Source organism: Plectropomus leopardus, chromosome 22 (assembly GCF_026936395.1).
Source record: "Plectropomus leopardus strain MGB_pleo_1.0 chromosome 22, ASM2693639v1, whole genome shotgun sequence".
Lineage (NCBI taxonomy): Eukaryota > Metazoa > Chordata > Actinopteri > Perciformes > Serranidae > Plectropomus > Plectropomus leopardus.
The window spans coordinates 22,033,782-22,053,595 of record NC_142197.1 but is presented as its reverse complement, the minus strand read 5'-3'; the positions used below and the strand labels follow the sequence as shown (position 1 = coordinate 22,053,595).

General features: G+C 40.6%; 1 long non-coding RNA gene across 1 annotated transcript in view; it reads right to left on the bottom strand.

Annotated features, from left to right (window-relative positions):
* Positions 1 to 13,838, bottom strand: part of LOC148185916 (uncharacterized) — a 30,522-nt gene extending 16,684 nt beyond the window's left edge. The window contains exons 1-2 of the long non-coding RNA XR_015775516.1: positions 13,655 to 13,838; positions 10,866 to 11,060 (exon numbers count right to left, since the gene is read on the bottom strand). This is a non-coding gene — a long non-coding RNA (uncharacterized LOC148185916). The remainder of the gene's footprint in view (positions 1 to 10,865; positions 11,061 to 13,654) is intronic.
* Between the last annotated feature and the right edge of the window lie 5,976 nt (positions 13,839 to 19,814).

Here is a 19,814-nt window from a genome sequence, read left to right as displayed (position 1 = left end):
GCTATACCTTAATCATCACTCTTTTATGCCATGCTTGTTGTTACACTACTCACCTGAGAGCTGTGATGTCACTTGCAGCTGTTGTGCATATAGTAATTAAAAAAACCTCACCTCCACCCCAGCATCCACCTGTAGGCTCTAACTCCTCTTTAAAACCCGTTGCATTGGATATGTATACATTACATTGTGTATGAATATATAAATTGTAATCTGTCAGTGTAGATTGTGACAGTCCCCAGCCACATCTTCAATCCATCTTCTAAATGTAGTTTTCTTTTCAACACAGATGAGCCCAGTACATAGCATATCTAAATACAGTCACCCGAGGTTCTGCCATGTTCTAAGCTTACTCAACTGTTATAGGAGCACAGAGCGAAAGGGGCGGAACTTAGAAAGGGCTAATTTTTGACGCTGTAAGTACTCCACATTCATATATAATCTAGTTAGTAATCTTGAGTCGGCTGACTCAACTGATGTATATAGTTGACAAAACTTGAAAAATAAGACTGTAATAAACCATAATCCTCCTTTAATTTGGCACTTTCTAATTATTCCAAGGCGCTCTGAGGACGCCTGTCAGCTGAACACTCAAAATGTAAAAATGTACATTTAAGAACTCCGAGGGGGGAAAAAAAGAGCGGCAGGAGACACATCAGTCATTGGCGGGCTGAAATGTCGGACTTTCTCATGCTGTGTTATTCAAGCAGGGTGGACATTATTTGAGCTGGCACACACAGGTTTGGCGGGGATAAACAGCAAAACACAGAGCGGCGTCCAAGCACCATAATCAGAATCATATACAAGTTGGCCAACTGCTCATTATAAGATACTCAGAGCAGAGCGTCCTGGGCAGAGCCAGAGAACAAGTAAAATCACTTAAAGCTTTGTCTCCTGCTCTGACAGATTTGCTGAGGAGCAAAAGCGAACTGTCTAGCATTTAAAAGCATTAAGTATATATTTTTGTCAATGTCTGACCTTAACCCCTGCTAATGACCTTTGACCCTAGATATTGGGCTATAACTTTTGGAGGATGGATGATTGCTAAAATAGGAACTATAAAGAAATGTATACTTCTATTTTAAGAGGAATTGTCTTCTTTTATTCCTCCATGCAGGGGAAAGCTGTGACCAGAGGCATTTTGTCTTCAGGTTGTTTGTTGTCCTTATGTCCGTACATAAGTCTGTATGACCTTGCGTGTGTACATATATCCCATGCTCTTGCACACGAATCTCAAGAACACCTTGAGGGAATTTCTTGAAATTTGGCAGAAACTTCCACTTGGACGCAACGATTATCTGATTAGAATTGACTGGTCATAGGTGAAAGGTCAAGGTCACAGTGACCTTGTCTGTTTCATTCATGTGAACATGATATCTCAAGAACACCTGGAGGGAATTTCTCTAAATTTGGCACAAACGTCCACTTTGTCTGGACAATAAACTGATTCAATTTTGGTGGTCAAAGGTCAAGGTCAAGGTGACTTTGTGCACAGTCTGGGTATTTATTCAAATTTGGCACTTATATCCCCTTTGACTCAATTTATTAGAATATGGTGGTCGAAAGTCAAAGGACAGAGGTCACTGTGACCTAAAAAAAAACATGTTTTTCCCCATAACTCAAAAATTAATAGTGAAATTTTGACAAAATTTCCCACAAATGTCTAATAGTATAAAATGATAAAGTGATTATATTATATATCCAAAATGTCAAAGGTCAACTGCTATGTGATATCATTCACTGTAACTGCAGCTGGACTGGTACTGGAGGCATACCACTAGGCTGTAATTGTAGTTTATTCCCTCTCCTATATGCATGCATGAGAGGACTCTGACTTGAAGCTGGAAGTCAAAGCTCATCACACATGTTTATTGCTCTTTGGTAATGACAGAGTCAATTCCCCATTGATGCAATGTAGATTTGAATTTCTAAATTATTTCCATCATTTAACTCTGGTGACCAGCTTGATAATTTTCCTGTCAAAGGACATATTCCAATCTTTGAAAAGAATCTAGAGTCAGGGGCCAAACCACACACTTACAATATTATCACACACACACACACGCACACACACACACACACACACACACACACACACTCACGCGCACTCTCCTCATGCATGCAGTAATGAGTTTTATGGCTGAGTGATTTATGCATTTAAAATGTGGCCACGTTGTCCTTTAACCGTCCACAATGAGATAAGAGAAAACACATCAGCTGCCTGACAGACAGAGACAGTGAAATGCAGCCTGTCTCTGCTCCGTTGCAGAAAGGTCACCCCACCCGTCAATGGTAATTACTTTGCTTAGAGAGCGAGAAAAAAACCAAACATATTTTTGTTTGTATGTGATAAAAATTTAAATGAAGGAGGAAGGAGGAGAATGCAGCAAGGCGTCAAAATTACTCCCTAATTTGTTTTTGGCTCATTACCGTTGATCTATGCAGACATACTCACAGTCCCACAACTAGATTAGGAATAAGTTGCATAAGCAGTGAACCAAAATATAGGCTTTAATCACCGCTGGACATGCTGTAGGATAAATGACGTATATGATGTCTTTTTTTTCTTTCTCTGGGACTAGCTTTCAATTCCATGCTGATCCAAAAGCGTCCAGTTGAGACTAATCCATTTACTCCCTCCTCATCACCAAAGCTGAGTCTGTCAGTAACACATGCCCCCTTCTGGGACAGCATGGGAAACATCAAGTACAGTTTTCTTTAATCTGCCAGATTTTCTTGTTTTTAAATTTAGTTTTTTACTTTATGCCTCAATTCAGGTCTTTCAGCTTACAGCTTGGCATTTGCATTACAGTTCTGCTTATGGTGAAATATTGTTTTGTATTTTAAGTCTCATAGTTTTAGTCATATCAGGAGTTTAACACCTACTGACAGAAAAATCTTTAAGGATTTCAGACATTGGATTCCAATAGATAGTTTATTTATGTATAATGAACATAAGGAGTGATAAATGGAAACAAGTTTATATTTTAAACCCCTCTTTCTCCTCTGTGGTCGTTTTTTGCTAATTCATTCTTGTAGTTATTGGTCCTGTTTGTGCAGCGTCTGCACTGTTTTGTTGTGGTGCTCCAGGGAACATTTAAAGTTATTTAAATGGCATTCAATTCTCCTCCATATTCAAATTATGCTAGAGAGAGTTGAAAAGAGTGAAAACTAGAGTTTGAAGATGTGTTAGGCCTGTGTAAAATGTGGTACACTGTCAGTATGGAGGGGGTCGCTTTAGGTTAATATGATCTAAGGGTTAAAGGAGCACTTCACCCACAAAATGACCAATTATATATCACTTACTCACCCTGTGATATGTTGAATTCATGAGGAAAATTTTGTGTTCCTTGCATGCCCCCACGTTGAATGAAGAATCCAAATACAGAAAAAAATCTTGTTGAATTGAAGTAAAAGTTTGACAGCAGTAAAACAACATTAAAACATCCGTCTACAAACCTTTCCACAACTCATGCAGTTTAAGTCTAATTCATTCAGTTATACATATGCTCAGTACTTCCCAGACACATGCATTTTCAGTAACACGTTACTATTTAAAACTCTTCCACATAAACAGTCTCATGCACAGTTGAGTAGCGTGTCTGGGCGAGTGCGTGTGTTCAGCTGCTCAATGGAATGCAGGCGGCAAAGTTCACATGCATGCGCTCGCCCAGGTGCTCTGCTCGTTTGCTGAAGTGTTTTAAATAGTAATGTTTTAGTGAAAATGCACATGTATGAAGCACTGAGCATTAGACTGGATTAACAAGATTTGCATTATACTGCACGAGCTGTGTGATCGTTTGTTTAACAGATGTTTTAATACAGTTTGGCTGCTGTTCATACAACACAATACATCAAGAATTTTCTTTGTTTTTGGATTCTCTGTTTACAGTGGAGACGTGAGATTCATCCTTTGAGGAAAATTTGTCAAATCTCATTTGAAAACTTGGGCTCTGATTTGGAAAATGCAGTCTGAAATTCCCAGGAAAATGATTTTACATATGATTTTATATCAGAAACTGTCTGATCAAAGAATCATTAATGTAAAGAATAAGCAAGCATTCAAGTTCAGCTTACTTTCGGCTATTGATACTGGTCTGCCAATCAGTTCCAGTGTCAGTTTCATATCCCGCTTACTTAAACCTACAGTGAACTTTATCTTTTGATACACTTTATGAAGCATTTTCACTCATGTCAATTGATTCCTTAAGTTGTCCGTTCCACTTGCTGGTGACTAAACATGGTAACCTTGAAAGAATTCACTCGGTCTGGTTTGAATGAGTTGTCCAGTGATGGTCTGAGTGCTGCTTTAAAAGCTTTTCCAACATGACAGGAAAACTTATGTTTTCTTTTCAGCATAATTGATAATTGACATTGCAAAAGAATCCAAGAAAGCTGTCGTGAGAACACCCTAACAGGCCATCAGCTTATTAAGACTAAAGATGGACACAGACCCTGATGTAAATCCTTTGGGGCTGCCTTTTTCTCTTTTCCTGTCTTGACATTGATCCGCTGCTGCTCTGCTGATGCATCTTTTTCTTACCTTCTCTCCTCCTCCTCCTCCTCTCTCTCTAGTTGTTTTCCTTCTTTGGGTCAAAAAGAGAGGGAGGGTAGAGGAGTGTAAGAAAGGCAGTAGCAGAGAACAAAAAACACACAGTCCAGGGAGCACAGGCGGAGTCTATGCAGACAGTGACTAAAAAAGCTGCTTACAGCGGCACGACTTTGATGTGTGGACTTCACTGCGGGTCCCAGCGGATGGCCCTTGGCGTCGTGCCCCCGAGCAGCAGCTTTCAGTTTTCTTCCACACCTTGGCGGGCCACTGAGAGCCGCTAACACGGGCCCGAGAGATTTGTGTCTTTCCATGCAGCCTGCACTTCAGCTCAGAGCGCTGCAGTGCTGACATTTATTTCAAGTGTGCTGAGCTTGTGCCTGACTTGTAACTTCTGGGAGAGTTCCAGATGGTGTAGATTTTCATCTTGTGTGTGAGAATTTCTGCTTTTGCCCTCAGTTGTCACAGCGATGCCACATGAATGACTTCATCTCAGTTACTTTAATATATGATATCATGGTCAAACCTATTGGAGCTTTCATTAGCTGACCTACTACTTTAACTTTGCATTAGTTTTTTTCTTTTTTTTTCTTTCAATGTTGTTTCTTGAGCTTCAAACAGGCTGATTTTTTTATAAGACCAATTTAAGATACATTTCAGCTAGTGATGACACAATTTATTAATAATCAACTGACAGCAAAGTAATCGTTGACTATTTTAATAATTGATTATTACGTCTATAGCTGGAAATAATTACAGAAAATAAACTAGCCTCTAACCCAATGTCAGCTGGGATAGGCTCCAGCCCCACCCATGATCCTTAAGTGGATAATAATAATAATAACATTAATAATAACAATAATACCTTTATTTATATAGCACCTTAAAAAACAAAGTTTACAAAGTACTTTGACAAAACAAGGCAAAGCAGAAGTGAGAATAAGAATAAATACAATTCAAAGAATATTAGCAGTAAACACAGAAATTATAGTACTAACAAAAGAATTAAACATGATCAAGAACGGAAAAAAATTAAAATACAAACTAAAAGAGATTCATTAAAATCAATAAGCAGTAATGGTTAATGAATGAATGAAAATATTTATGATAAAATGCAAAATATTAGATTTTCTCCATAGCCCTAAATCAACTTAAATGGGGGTCAAATGAGAAAATGTGCTGCTTTCCAGGCTCTTATATCAGAGTGAATGGAATATACTGGCGGTTTTGGATTGGTGCTCAGAGAAATAAAAACATTTGATTCCATGTTTTTTTAACTGATGTTTATTGACCAAGACATCAATATATTAAATTTTATTAAATTAAATTAAATTAGAAAATTATCACCATTATTCAGTGAGGAGAATAGTTGTTAGTGGTAGCTTTTTTAATTAAATGATCTGAATTATAATCTCTCTTAACAGATTCTGCATAGTGTATGCAGAATCTGAAGGCGACGGGACACGATTTTTGTACCGGGGGTGTTCTGGTTACTACTTGTGGTCCAAATGTTCTTCGTCCATCATGTGTGAGCAGCAGGTACACAGTCCATGTGGAGAGATGGAACACATACGGCGTAATGCAATCTTGGAACCCAACAGCTTTATATTAGCTTCTCCCAAAACATATCTGCATTCATACAGAGATATCTCTTTGTAAAGATTAGTCAAGATGAATGGCACACAGAAGAAGCCCTGATATCTGCTGGCTACGCTGTAATCATGTATATGCCATCATCACCAACAGAGACTTTTATCGTCATCAGACGATAGCCAACAGGATCAGAGATCATTTGAATTCTATCAAAAAGGCCCAAAATTCTCTGGTTCCAGGTTTTTTTATGTGAGAATTTGCTGCTTCTCTCTGCTTCTATCATTAGAATATTTTTGGGTTTTAGACCATTGCACTGGCAAAACAAGTTATGTGCAAACATCACTTTGGGCTCTGGGAACTGACGATTATGGTTTTTAACTATTTTCTAACATTGTATTAACAGAGAGACTGATGAATTGTAGTTCAGTGCTCTTGAGACACGTCACCAACATGTGCATTCATTACTGTGATTTTGAAGATGAGGGCACTCAGCTGTGCCTCAGATTTATCCACATCATCGTCATAACTATTATCTTTGTAAAGATCCCCCTCTTTGGTTTTACTACAATGATGAGAAAGATGGAAAACATGAAGAAAGGGAGCTTATTTAATTCATGACTGCAGACATGCTGCCAGACTCAAACCGCTCAGGTAAACAAAATTAGTGGAAACGTAATCCTCGTAAACTCGGTGATTTGCAAAATTGGGACGCAATGAAACAGAAGGAATCAGGGGGAAACCAAAATGACTGCTGTGGAATAAAGAGGTCATACCGGGACAAGCAGAAGATCCAGTGATCCTGCGGCCGAACTCTGTGACCTTCACCCGTCCCGGCGCTGTTTCACCACAGCCATTTGTCCATACGTCAGCCTTTAAGAGCTGGCTATTACCATAATGAGTATGTGCACTCCAGACCCATTTTTGCAAATATTCGGAAGCCTATCACATGCCGCTTTAGGCCAATAGCCATCGCCTTTCTTATCCACATAACCCCCCCACCCATCCACCAACTCCCATCAGAGCTATCAGGCCCATTTTACAGTGGCTGTGCACAGTGGCTCCAGTGGGTATTAGCCTTGAGGAGAGAGATGGTTTCCTACCGTCCCCACAGCCAAAGCTCAGCCAAACCTGGCCTCTCTCACCGCCTGACCTCACGCTCAAGTGGGCGTGCAAAGAATATGTCTTGGAGCACGAAGGAAAAACAGCAAGGTTAAAAACCCCCAAAAGAGGGAATAAAAAAACCCTTATGTGCATTTAATTACAGCTACTGTGTCAGTTTTCAGCTCACAGTTGTCCACAGTTTATTCCACAAATCTCTGCTTAATGACAAACTGCATAATAGCTTATTTATTCATTGCCTTCTGTTTTTTTCTTAATTCTGATTGACAGCTCCCAACTGGGCCAGATATTTCTTCACACCTTCCCACCTCACTTCTCCACCTCTGGCATCTCCATCAGGCTCGAGCTGTGTTTTCTAATTGGCCTCTCTGACTCATTTTTCAAGAGCAGCGAGTTTATTTGTTTTCGGTCCCTGTGCAGAAACCGCAGAAAGGCTAATGCCCCAATCTCTGCGCTGCAGAATCTGGAGGGGAGTTTGTTTGTGAAATTAACATTCCTGGCCCTCAATATAGAGGCAGTGAAATATGCGTTTTCCTTTTTTTTCTGGTGGTGTTTGTGGTAATTTCACAGTCCAGTAGTCGTGGGAGCACTCTACAGCTGGGTGGGCGGGATGCTACGGCCTCTGCTAACTTCCCATAGTGGGATGTTACCTTTTTTTCTGTGCTTTTTTTTTTAGCCAATCACGTACCTTGCTAAAGAGGGAGCTTATTAAATTGCTTATATCTAATAAGAGCAACTGCTTTGCTCTACCTGCTGAGGCTAAAGCCAGCAAATGCGGTTATTTCTGCTCCTACAGCAGCTCTGCCTCTGAGAAATATTTGCAGACGTAAACTCCAATCTGCTCTTTATGCTGACAATATTACATTATATTAAATCTGACAAAGGTCTGCTGATAAATGTTTACTCTACGTTTCTTAGTGGGTAATACAACAAATGTTTCTTTATGAATTATGGGAGCATGTGACTCCCTTTCTCCACCACTGCTTGGACTCAGCTCCAGTTTTCTTCCCTCTGGCAAAGCACAGAGTCATTACAAAGCCATCAAAGGTTATGAACTGGTTCTTGTCCTCACACAAGACCAAAAAAGTCCTTACACTTGCACAAATATAGACAGAAATGAGTGCAAATGTCCACACAAACACACTTTATTTACAAGTCATTGAGCAGTCACTCAGGCCCAACTGTGACTCAGCGCTGAGGATGTTCAATTTCATACACTACCATGTGAAGCACTTTATTCCACTCCAGAAAGCTCAATAATCTGCAGAGCGGCTCATCACCAACTCAGACTCTCCTTACCTACATTTATTCTGGCTGGCTCAATTGCAGCAGCTCCATTAAGTATTTATTTCACATATCAAAAGCTCAGTTTAATATTTTTCCCACTCAGTTGAAGCAGAAGAAAGCTGGATGATTTACGCTCTGCTAGTTCACTTTCATTGTCAAACAATTCTAAACTGGCTCTGGATTTTATATAATACTGTGTGTAAAATCTGTCTGTATTGGCAAAGCGGCTGTCTTTTCTCCACCCATTCTCACTCCCAGATTGTCAAATAGTGACGCTTTGTCACTGCCCTTGGTGTGTGATAAAAAAGGCACCTTTTCACATAAGACACACAATACTTTCAATTAACTAACAATGTAAATCACAGCAGGGTTTCCCACATTGATTTATTTGTTGCTGCAAACCACAATACCATCATCTGAGGCAACTTTTTTTTGTTTTTGTTTTTTTTCGGTGGACCGTTTATTAGTCGTGCTGTTTGATATAAATACCCGTCGATTAAACATTGCACCGCACTTTTGGAGCGCACGGTGTACTCTGGGCACAGACGGAGGAGCAGAGCGACAGGTGCATTAAGTGAAACTTTACTGTTCACTGTGCTGGGTCTGAAAGTTTGCTTTCATTCATTTCTCATTTTCTGATCCAATCTATTGACCTCCTGCTGTGGATGGAGCCCTGCCATTAATTAGATGATAATAGTGTTTGAGAATAGTTCCATGTTAATTTGAAGAAAAAAAAAATCAGTTACATTTTTGGGTTCTTTAACCGTACTTACCTACCAAACAGCACATGTCAATGATATTTTTCTGGCTGCTGCTTTATTTATGGCATATCTGAAGCCTTGGATATGCCAGAACTTAGAACCAAAGCTTTTGCCTTGTTCTTGAAAGTCCAGGTTACTGGTAAAGTGACGCACCACATGGTTTGTTACACCACACCCGTAGCTGCCAGTAGCTTCTCGAAAAAACAACACTTATTGGAATCGCACAATCAGACACACACAGACACATTACTTGAAGCCTGACAAGATTGATACGGTGGTTGGCCCATAAGATTGATGGATGGATGCATCATTTTGTCATGCAGTTGAGTAGGCTTGGTTATTTGCGTCACCTCATCTTGAACCGTACCTGATTTGCATCTTATTTTCTTTCCCTTACCAGAGCAACCACACTGTTTATGCACCACTGACTCTCCCCATGTCTCCTTGATAAAGTCTGCAGAGGAGACGTGTAAAGTGTATGTACTTTATTAGGCCACACTGCTCTCTCTCAGCTCTGTGCTATTTGTTCTGACAGGTGCTGTGACGTGATTTGTTTGGGTGGAAAAATGGAGCTCAGCAGAGCAGGCGCTGGGCTCGACCACCAGTTAGTTCCATTGCTTCTTGTCCTCTTGACAAAGTCGCCTTCCCACAGCCTGGACTACTTTTTCTTAAAGGGACAGTGAGCTTTGGGTATATCGGCCGTAGAGATGTATGTCTTCTCTACACTGAAATAGAACTAGATGGCCTTTGGCACCAAAAAATAGTAGATTTATAAAACGCAACGACAATGTCTCCTTTAAGAAATAACTACCTGGTCACTCAAGATAATCCACAGACTATGTTATGAGCAGTTTCATATCTTTCGACCAAACTACACCCACCAACACGCAGAAGGAAGTGTTTATCTTCTCATGGACACCTGTGTAGTAATGATGCTGTATTATAGATTTTGACAAAATGTTTTAAGGATTTTAATAAATTTCCACCACAATGAGAAATTATGAAGACATTTGCAAAATATCTTTATTGAGTGCATTAAAAAAAGCGTTTAATTTTAAACATAAGCCTGAGAAAAATGGGAATAAAAACAAAAGTGTTGTTTTAAATTTTTGTTTTGTATATTTCCAATATTTTCATGTATATGAAAGCAGACATTTCTACAGCCGATATCTCCAACACTTGGACACTCACACCAAAACCATCTAGATTGATATATAGTAAGAGGAAAATGTGATTTTTTAAAATTTTGAGCTAAACTGTCCCTTTGACATTAGCAGATAAACCAGAGAAAGAAACCTGTTCCACCATTTCTCTGCATAATGAAAAGAACAAGTCACCACCAGGCTTTGGTTGAAAACAGCTGAAAAACAGTCAGCAATAACTTCCTCAGGCCGTGTGAAAGTTAAGCCTATAGTCAGGTTATAGATAGAATATATCATAATACTACAATCCCTGTGCACATACACACACACATACACACACACGTGACAACTTGTCATCTCTGCTGTTGATCTAATTACAGTGACTGTAGGAAACTGTAGCACCCGACTGTGACTTACCAGTAACCACTGTCACTTCTGGAAAACTCCTTCCTGCAGTGCACCACGGTTTCCCTTGATAAATACAAAAAGACAGCGGCAGCCGAGAAATCAGAGGAGCGAGCCTGTGGCTGGCTTTCATCCTGCGTTTCTGCTCCAGGCCGGTCTTGGCTGATCGCGCTCGTTTCTGGTTTCTCCAAGGGGTTTTAGGAAACTCTGCAAACCAAATAGGCAGATAGAGATCAATGCTGTATCTGACAGCATCTCAAAGATTTACAGCAACGAGAAGAGATAACCCGGAGTGATGCTGAGTGTGTTTGTCAGGCTTTAGGCAGGCTTCTTTTAGTCTTGTTGAGTTTGTCAAGCCTAGAGCGAGTAAAGTGGTCAAACCACACCTGACAATGTGGCTCCTTCTGTTCTGCAGGTCAGAGTGTAAAACTTCTATCAGATGCCACAAAGAAGGGCTTGCATCTTTTTGACCCAGCCTGCAAGGTTTTGACCTAACCATTTAGTTTTAGCTCGATCAGTTTGTAATGTACTCTTGGTTCAAGAGAGTAGAGTTGTTAATGGATGTGCAGTGGCATGCACGGCTAACCTGACTCCTCGTCAGGTCGCTCAATCATCATCGTCTTCAGACAGGCTCATTTTCTATATGGCTGCAAAGTCATCTGCTAATAGTGCACTTTGACTGGGCCCTAGTCCACTGATGTTGAGATAGCATGTGCATGTGGGTCTGTTGAAAGAATGGAAGAGTGATTTCTTCCCTCAGGTCAGCCCCACAGCGGCATCAATCACTCTGCAAGTGAGCAACACTTTTTTTTCCAGCCCAACTGCTGCAGTGCTGTTTTCACTGCTGCCAGCATGGAGTTTATTGGCATAGCATTAAAACATAAAAACATGCATATTATTTATTTATTTATTTATTTATCACTCTGTTGTTAGTTTTTAGAGTACTGCAGCTAAACTTGAGGAATTCTGTAGAATATTAATTTTTATTTAAAAAATAAACACCTTGTGGCACCTAGCAAAAGTGTCACAATGATTGTCCTGAGCCCTGTATATTGGAAACATCAGGCAACTCAGATGTCCACACATTCATGCTGGTGTGCTAAATATCTTTATACCAGATCATAGCTAATTTGCACAGCTGAGTCAGGGCTTTAAGGGAATACTCCAATGATTTAATTTTGCACCTTTGTAGAGTTAGGCCCGGATCAGACAGAGTGTGTTTTAGCAGCCCGGGGCGGCTTTTTGTAGTTGTTCTCAATAAGAGCGAAGCGTTTTTCTTGCAGCTTTTGCATTACTGAGTGCCTCGTGATTTTCTGCACCATAAGCTTTGTGTTTTCGCTGGTGCACTCTGAACATCTCAATTTAAAAACTTCAACTCAGAGGGGAAAAGTACCTGACATCATTGGCATTTTCTACATTGTCCAATCAGATGAACTGAGATGAGAGCCTTCTGAGGCAGTGATGACAAAAGTAGCATGCATGGTTTGTGTTAAGCTAAAGTTAGCTGAATTTCAATGTTACCTGAGGCAAACTGCATATGTAATCAGACTCCTCAACTAGCACTTTAGCAACTGCAATGAGGCCCGGCGATTGACAGTAGATTGTCAAACTCACTTATCTTAAAATAAGACTTGAACCAACCATCACCCAAGAGAAGCTTCTGGACCAGCTGGTGGTACTCATTTATCTATGAAAATACCTGGATAAGTCCTATTTAAAAAGTTTTTAAAAAAATTCAAGCTTCCAGGTTTCATTACATGAACTGATGTACTAGTGTCTCTCTTGCTGGCCAAACCTGCAAGTTCCCCCTTGGCTTAAAGGCTTTACATTGTGACGATGTCAGATTTTTTTTGGGTCACTTTTCTCAGCTCATGAAAGTTCTACATATCTAAAACCTTCGTGGATCAAAAAAGCACAATAGAAAGAGTCATAGTTGACCTTGTTTGAGGTCTGAGCTGTCCTGTCAACAGTTTTTTAGATGTCTCTTTTACATCAGGGGTCAATGAAAATAAAAATGTGTTTTGGGCCCCATGGGACTTTTTATTGCAGCCCCGCAAATAGGCTCTGGTAAAAACTGGAAACAAGGCCTAGCAGCTTGTCTGGGGGCCTGGTGGTACTCCAGTACTGGTACTGGGAACAGCCTCTCATTCTCAATCATGTGCCCTCTGCCGATCCATTTTTTTGGTCCAGACTTCAACAATAACAAAAAAGGCAAGTGCGGTGTGCCTTGCATTTTGCAACCTGCAAAACAGGCTCTGTCTGGTCGGTGCCTCAAGCAACTCAAAAGAATCACTGTGAGCAACTTGCAGAGCACTGACAAAGAGATATAACCTGCCTTAATTGGGTTGTTTTACGGATGAAACAAACAAGATATACCATGTTAATATGTGAGGTTTACAGATGCAGGTGGATTTGTTGCTTTGGGACACAAGCTGTTTTCCAGTCTTTCTGCTAGGCTAAGCTGGCGGGCTACAGCTTCATATTAAACAGACAGACATGTAACTGTCTTCACATCTAACCTTTTGCAAGACTGCAAATAAAAGTATTCTTCACAATGCGCTGCACTGTTCTCACACCGGCTACTTTCCACCTCTCCATCCAATTACCCAGAAATGAACTTTGATGAATATAGCTGAAGGCATCTTGGATCATTTTGTTAATGAATTGTTCATGTCCATGACAAAGCGTGCGGCCGAGTTAACTTGTGCTGTTTCACTGCTCCCCATGCAGAATTGCTTTGCACAGATAACTCAGTAAAAAGTTTAAAAGCGGCCGGATACATTATGCAGCAGCAAACTCACCAGCCAGTTAGCCGTTGCCATTTTTACAGCAGAGCGACATTTCATTTAAAGTGAAGTTACGGCTCAGTGTTACGGTCCACTGGCAGGAGTCTGCAATATGTTACAACACTGCTCACAGTCCTGTAGCAAGTGTAAAGTCTAGGCACCTCGCTCCAGGGCGCACACACACAAACACATCCACACACTCCCCTCAGACTGGCAGTTGGTCCAAACTCAGTGGAAGGAGGGGGTAGGGGGCCACGGATCTGACTGCTCCAGGCCTTTTATAGCCCTGTGCCCACGCGCCAGTGCCCACCCACTGATGATGAAGTGTCAGAGCGGGCAGCATCACACACCGTGGCCTGTCAGGCCCAGAGAGCGAGATTAACTCCCCTGACCAGACTGTTTGGGGCTTGGCAGTGTGTGGCAGTCTGCCTGGGCACAGAGCAGAGAGTAGAAGACCTTAATTGGACAATGCGCATGTGGTTGTGAGGGGTGGTAGCGAGGGGTGAGGGGGAGTGTAGTGACTGGCTGGCCGGCTGGCCGGCCGTTTTCAGCCCCCGTTTGGTTTTCAGCAGAGCGATTTGAGCACGAGAAATGGGCTTCATGCTGCAGGCTCTCAGCACTTAGCCACATGTTCAGCTCTGTAGTCTGAGTGCAGCCACAGAAAGGCCAAAGCTTCATCCTAACTGTACTGAACCAGTATAGCGACTAGTTTTATAGGTTTAGGACTCTGCTAGTGTAGGTACGCTTTTTTACTTCTATCTAAAAATTTCACAATGTTTTAAATAAGTAAGGAAATACTTGTCCTAACATCCACTAAGGAGGGTCATGGTGAGGTGAAGATATCAGTGAATTACTGCTGCTGTTAGTTGGACGATCAACGGACATTAAATACTGTTACAAGTGGCTGTGATCTCCCAATAGCCACCATCACCTCTGGCAAGCTACAGTTTGTTTTAGCAAATCCTCCTTCCTTTCATCCTCTCTCTGATCCAAAGGAAGAATGTGAATGAGGCCCACAAGTGTTGAGGCAACATAACTTACAGTAAAATGTGATAAAGATTAGTGTGTGTGCTTATCTATTGATGACTGGAAACTGACTAACATCTGTTTATGTTCATTTAATTGCAATCGGTAGATTGTTGCCAATCACAACTTGAGATTGGGTCTGAGCCAGCTGACTGCACCCTCAGATATGTCCTCCCTGAAAAAAAAGACTTCTTAACTCCCAGAGTAATCAAAGTCTAAACTCAGCAAGAGCCAAACCGACAGATCTGCACATGGCGATTTCTGTTTCGACTGTTTGTCTGGAGGCAGGGAGCCAATAAAGGGAAGTAGGAAGGAATTAGAAGTTTCTGGCAGCTCGGCAACTCGCTCTTTCCTCCTCAATTTGATTTACTTCCACTGCTACAAGACAAAAATAAAGTCTGTGTTACTCTGGGGTATGATTTCAAAGTCAATTTAGCCCTTTAATCACACCAAGGAACCAGTAACTGCACGGCAAATGACTTTTACATGTAAGTGGCTGCCGGATCTTTGTAAAGGAAAAGTGTCGATCGTGACTCTTGCCAATGGTTATCCACAGTAGCGTTTGGGACGTGAGTGTTGGGACATTGTAGCGCCAGCTGCTACTCCATAGTAAATCATGAGTTCCCCCACTGCTAGATCACTTTGACTAAATGGCTTCACCACTGCTACTGCTCCACTGCTGCCCCACCACAGAGTTCAGACAACCAGTTCACGGTACTCTGACTAATTAATGGCCTCCACATGTTTGAGAGATTCTGTGGCATTTTGGGTTATGCTTAAAGAGGTCATTAAAGGAATACTTAACCCACAAAGTGATAATATCAATTACTCACCCCGTGTTACCTTGAATTTGTGAAGAAAACTTGATGCATGCTCCCACAAACAAAGAATCCAAAAAATGAGAATTGAGGGAGGAGATTGTGTTTGAAACAGCAAAACCATATCAAAAAATCAATATAAAAAACTTTTAACATACTTTTTGCAGTATAATCCATATCTTATTTATCCAGTTGTATGCTCAGCCCCTCCTAAAGATGCATTTCACTGAAACATCACTTTTTAAAGTACTTCAGCACGAATTTTCTCCATTTTTGGATTCTTTGCACACCATTAAGGCATGTGAGAAAAACAAAGTTGTCTTCACAAATTCAACATAACATGGGATGAGTAAATAATATACAAACGATTATTCTGTAGGTGAAGCCGTAGCCATGCCAGACCATATGGCAGCATAGGCTCTATGTAACTTGTCACTTCCAGACATTGTTACCATAGCATGCTCCCCTATGGTGTATTGCAGATGGATGATTGCAGTTCTTTTACAATAGCGTAACTCTTATTGTGAGTTCAAGTGAGGATGCAGGAAGTAGATGAGAGCACGCCATAGCTGTCATTTGAAGAAATAATAAACGTAATCTTGTATAGTGAACTTTTGACTTCTCTGGTGAACCATGCCATACCTGCGGCACCATCTCGTGAGCGGCAGGGCATGTGTCAGTACACCAGATTTTGATATATATATATATTTTGATATATATATATATATATATATATATATATATATATATATATATCAAATAGTGCTTTTTCCATGAAACTTGACACTGTTGAGATGTTGTTTATACTTTTATAACTATAAAAGTGCAACTTGGTTTGATTCCCTTCAAAATCTTTTGAGGAAAAAAGGCAATGACCAACTTGGCAAGAAATGGCCCACAAATAGCAAGAATTTAGTGAGACGTGACAAAAAAAAGATCTAAAAATCCTTTTTAAAAAAGGGGGATAATGATTTGAAAATTATCAAAAAACTATTGAAAAATGTCCATAAAACTATATACATAATCATTGTAATTATATATTTAAAATTATTTGAACAGAAAAATATATGTTTTTTAAAGATTTTCTGTGATTTTCTTCCTTCTTCTTTTTTCTTTATTCTTCTTTATTTACTTTACTTTTATTTTCTTTGCTTATTGTTAGATAATATTTATGTAACTTTTTCATAATTTTTTGCTATTCTTTGGGCCATGTGTTGTTAAATTGCTCATCATGGCCATCTCCCCATTTTTTGAAAGAAATCAAACCAATTTGTTCAGGTTTCAGAGGGTTAATCTGCGGCGAGTGAAATTAGCACTTCCTGTTTGGTCACCTGGACAGGTGACAGTGAGTTTTACAGGTCGTCGTCAGCTGCCTATTAACACTGTAACTAACACTCATAAAGAACTATCCATGCTTATGTAGCAATACAGTAATTTGGTTCCATCATATAACATAAAACAAAAACTAGGACAGATGCCTTGCACAAGAGTATAACACAAGTACTTTTGGCAACCATTTACTTTCCCCACTCAATCCAAAACTTTCCAAATGGACTTAGAGCAGCAGCTGCCAGTCAAATCCTCACCTCCTCAACCTTTTTGCAACAGGAGAAACTATTAAATTCATACGATTTCAGTCTGCGCTGTATCACGCCAGATATAACAGCTCAGAAATAACTAAGGTTTGGCTGACACTTCTTGATGTATGTCACAATTTCTGAGCTCTACAGAAATATGGCTTAGTTTCAGACCCTATTCGCCCCAATGGTCCACAAAGTTAGCCTTTATTTCAACCCTAAACACTGCAAGATAATTGTCAGTTGCAGTTGTGTATCATTTTTGGCATTGTTGTCTCTACTCTCTTCAAAAGCTTAGTTTTACGAACTCCAGCTCAAAAAGATCTTTTGTATTCGTTAACCTGGTCCAAAGAAATCAAGTTGTATGCGTGTGTTGCCGTTTGACTGTAAGAGAATCCTGTAATAACCAGGGTCCAGGCAAGACAGAGCGCCATTAAGCTTTCAGCAGCTGTCATCAAACACACTGAAAACACTGAAAAGAGCTGTGAGTGTAAACACACCCACTGGACCACCCTTACATACACACATATACACGAGTAAACACTCTTTACTTTGACCCTTTATTTTCTGTTCACATTAAAGCTACTCATTTGCACTCTCTGTCTCTATTTCCCTCTCTCTCTCTCTCTCTCTCTCTCTCACACACACACACACACACACACACACACACAGTAATGGATGCTGGCTTCTCTTTCCCTACAACTTATACAAACAGCCTCTTCTTTTTTTCTGTTCCTTGTTCCCTGTCCGCTCATTTGCTCTCTGAAGTGTGTGTATCTGTCTCAGACGCACACACACTTTACACTGCATTGCCTCTGAGGCTTTTGTATAGCATCTCACTGATTGACAGAGAAAGTAGAGGAAGGAAGATAAGCAGCAAAGAGGAACAGCAGAGATTTAAAGTCTCTGTTAATGCAAAGATCGTTGGCATCAGCAGTAATTCGGTTTATACACTCAGTATTAACCAGCTGTTGCTGCAAACACAAGTTCCAATTTTTGTAAACTGCAAGTTTGGTTCAGTTGTTTTGTTTCTCAGCACTGTTGATCTGACGCCAGCCCCACATTGGTTGCGACAAGCAGCTCAACATGGGCCACAACTGCAAAACATGGCCACAGGCAACAGATTAAAACCCCAAAATGTCAAAACATGATCACCGGAATGCTCATTATACCCCCACGCTCGCGATAGCCACGGCTGGAGGCATTATGTTTTTGGGTTGCCTGTCCCATTTTCGCAATATCTCAGGAGTGCCTTGAGGGAATTTCTTTAAATTTGGCACAAATGTCCACTTGGACTCATCAAAGGACTAATTAGATTTTGGTGGTTATAGGTCCAAGGTCAATGCTACTGTGACTGGTTCTGTCTTATTCTTGTGGATGCGATATCTCCAGAACACCTTGAAGGATTTTTTTTCCCATCAAATCAATTTTTCCCCTGGCACAAACATTCACTTGGACTCAAGAATGAACTGATTAGAATTTGGTGGTCGAAGGTCAAAAGTCAAGTTCACTGTGATGTAAGGGGGAGCAGTAGCTCCAAGGTAGAAGGGGTTGTCCTCTAATTGGAAGGTTGGAGTTTTGATCCCCGGCCCCTGCAGTCAGCATGTTGAAATGTGTGTGACTGGTCTGAAACAAGAGTAGCGAGTAGCAGGTGGCACCTTGAACCGTAGCCTTGCTCCCCAGTGTATGAATGTATGTGTGAATGGATGAATGTGACTCATAGTGTGAAGCGCTCTGAATTGTCAAAAATGACTGGAAAAGTATGCAGGTCTATTTTCCATATACCCTCCAAATTACAAAAGTCTTTGTTTTTTGCAACTCAAGAATTCAAAGCTAATTATTACACCATGTTACACAAATGTTGAAGAGGATGTAATGATGAAGAGATGACATTTTATACCTCAAAGGTCAACTTCAGTGTGACATCATAATAAAGGGAAGTTATTTACATCAGTAGTTTACATCAGCCTTTTATTCTCAATAATATATATATATATGTACTCAATAAAAATACATACCTATAGTATTAGCTTTACATCCCATGTTAGGGGAACACAAATTCAGTGACTCAGCAACCTCGTGAATTAAAAAAAAAGAAGGGGGCCCTTATGCCCCATCTGTTTCAACATGCCGCAAGTCAACAGGATGTACAGCCGACACACTTGTGTCAGAGGAGAGGAACTCCCACCAACAACACTGTCTTGTCACGCAAACTCACAGTCATAGGTATAGACACTTCCTGCTCACGGCAACTCAGCTGCGGAGGCAGACCTGGATCTTTCAGAAAACGTCTGAATTGTTGCTGCTCAGGTCAGAGTGTACCAATTAGATGACTGTCTTCACTCTCCTCTCCCCCTCCTCATCGCACTATAAATCAAAACAGAGCAGGGCGCCCGCCAGCTGCTTTTTCTCAGAAACTTATGTAACGACTGCGTGTAGTTTACAAGACAGTAAGCATGTATAATACAACGCTGTAGGCTGCGTTTAAAGACATCTTTAACAAGCCAGTACTGTTGAGGAGACATTAAACATAATGAGATGTTGTACAGTGAATGCAGGCTGGCTTTTTTTGAGGTTATCATGCAATGTTTGGGGTGTCTTTTCGTGTAAGTGGATACATTTCTGTACATATGAGAACCCATAGGTACATGTGCACAATATCACGCTCACATCTGGACATGTTGACAGCGTGCCAGCTTCCAGGGGTACGGCCGAAGGCGGTCGGGCAGCTTTTAACCCTCTTCTTTAATCATA